Source organism: Ceratina calcarata, unplaced genomic scaffold, assembly GCF_001652005.2.
Source record: "Ceratina calcarata isolate Rehan_Ccalc_2016 unplaced genomic scaffold, ASM165200v1 scaffold188.2, whole genome shotgun sequence".
In the NCBI taxonomy this organism is placed as follows: Eukaryota; Metazoa; Arthropoda; class Insecta; order Hymenoptera; family Apidae; genus Ceratina; species Ceratina calcarata.
Genome location: NW_017140296.1, coordinates 30,974 through 33,267, shown reverse-complemented (window position 1 = coordinate 33,267; position 2,294 = coordinate 30,974). Strand labels below are relative to the sequence as shown.

The 2,294-nt window shown below is 38.1% G+C and overlaps 3 protein-coding genes across 6 annotated transcripts in view; 1 reads left to right on the top strand and 2 right to left on the bottom strand.

The window, feature by feature from the left end:
- Window positions 1-2,294, bottom strand: part of Wbp2 (WW domain binding protein 2) — a 59,762-nt gene that overhangs the window by 26,637 nt on the left and 30,831 nt on the right. The window lies entirely within an intron of this gene.
- The window catches only part of LOC113463911 (xanthine dehydrogenase-like), a 69,462-nt gene that overhangs the window by 36,754 nt on the left and 30,414 nt on the right, over window positions 1-2,294 (top strand). The gene's annotated exons all lie outside the window — the stretch shown is intronic.
- FASN1 (Fatty acid synthase 1) overlaps window positions 1-2,294 on the bottom strand; it is a 14,731-nt gene that overhangs the window by 9,102 nt on the left and 3,335 nt on the right. The gene's annotated exons all lie outside the window — the stretch shown is intronic.

The following is a 2,294-nucleotide window of genomic DNA, read 5'->3' as shown; positions in this document are numbered from 1 at the left end:
ATATAAAAATTATATGACCGATGACAAACTTTTTATCCTAATCTGAAATTCTATGAATGTAGGGCAAGGATGGAGACTATTTCCTTGAATCTTTGCCTGTCTCGGTGATCATATTATGCTGCGGTAACTATCCGCCTCTCCTCGACACGCGATTAATTGAGTGATTTCAATTGGATTCACTTTGGGATAAATCAATTTAACGCCGACTTTATATGCACTTCTGCCCTCGGCCGCAGTTACCATCGTCCCCACCCTCATCCGATGCGCGGCGATACCTTAAAAAAAATCTCCTACACCCGAGTCGCAGTAACGATCGAGCGTAAAAAATTCGGTGTTACGTGTGAGAGACAATTTTCGCAATTAGGGAACGAGATTATGTTTGTCATAGCCGAGAGATAAATACGTATGCACGGTTACGAAGGAATATCATATTATTAGAAATTCATTCGACGTCAATTGGTTCGGACTTTGCGTCACCCGACGGCACGAGGGATATGTACTTATGTATGAATAACCAGAAGAATTAATGTTCCTCCATCTTAGTCGAGATTATTCCGATCGGCGACGATTAAATCGCGCGATGTACCACGTGTTGACCTGACCCCAGACGCGGATCGTAATTATATCGCTTTCTAGCGTACGTTAACATTTTATTAGCAGAATTATGTAATAATCTACTGATAAAACGTAAACGAATTAGTTGTACATCTTGTTATCGTTTTAATATCGCGCTCGGAAGACGCTGCGCCTGATTGACACGGGTTCACGATTAAATTAATGATCGCGTGATACATGAGATACACCTACTGGTCTTATGTAATTACGATCGTATTAAAAAGTACGGAATATCGTTTATCATCCGCACGCTTCGTCACCCTTCCGTTGTCTAACAGTGAAATGGACGAAGGCGGCTATAGTTAAAGGAAACTATTTTTTTCGCATTATGGATTATTAATGCAAATGGTTGTTAATTACAGTAGATAAGTAGAACAGTAGGTGGATTATTTTTATCTGATCGTTTGAATAATTCCGGATGATCGATCGTTTCGTCTACGAACGTCTACATTTTTTTTTCATTCTTCTCGTTGTCTGATAAGCCCCTGTTAATTATTATTCGCGAACGAGGAAACCGTTTTACGCGCGAGCTTTATACCTATTCTCCTTGGCACGTTAAAAATGATAATGAGATATTATGCAAGTTGAACTTGAACTTGTTGAACTGTGTAAGTCGACTAAAATCTTTCTAGTCTTTCTATCTTGATATCGTGTGACCATATAAAAAGTTCTATATGTATAGCCGAGGTTATCTACCGATCAGAATTTTTTCTCAACGTTTTCAGACATTTATTGGCCGCGTGCACAGTTTTTTCATCTGTCACGCGCGATACTCGCTGACTATCGTACGTTTCTCTTTTTAATCTCGTGTCTACGAATAATCTCGCAGACGGTTGTAATAGTTACGACATTTCTTCTTTTTTTTTTGTTTTTCTTATCATTCTGAAATTTCGACGACCGAAATGTCTCACCACTCTATCTGCATATGTACGCAAACGCAATGCGTGGTGATGATCGCACGTATGCTTCTAACGCGTCATTTAGGTTTACAGAGATTTACGAGTGTTCCGCGAATACGCAAGCCACGATCGGACCAGGTAAGTCAATACGAATAGCCTTCGGGGCGAAGTTTATCTGCAAGCATTATCGGACTACGTTTTCACAACGAAATATAAGACAATTTCGAGGAAACGCAAATTGTCAGACAGCAAATTATCGATTAGCAATTTAATTCTAACGGTCATGACGTAAGCAGGTAAAAAACAGGTGATAGTATCAAAGCGACGTTTAGAAATACTGTCGCAGTTCAGAACGTCATGTAAAACAATTTTAGTGAATATCAGTTCGTAATTTAATTTTAATTCAAACGGTCATGACGTGACCAAGTAAAAAACAGCTGATAGTGTCTAAACGAAGTTTAGAAATACTATCGCGCTTCTAACGTTTTCAGAACGTCATGTGAAACAATTTCAATGAATATCAGTTCGTAATTTAATTATAATTCAAACGGTCATGACGTAACCAAGTAAAAAAACAGGTGATAGTAAAATTTAGAATGCTATCGCATTTCTAACACTTTCAGAGCGTCACGTGAAACAATTTCAATGGATATCAGTTCATAAAATTATAATTCAAACGATCACAACGTAACCAAGTTAAAAACAGGTGATAGCATCGAAGCAAAGTTTATTTAGAAATATTATCGCACTTCTAACACTCTTAGAGCGTCACGTGAAATA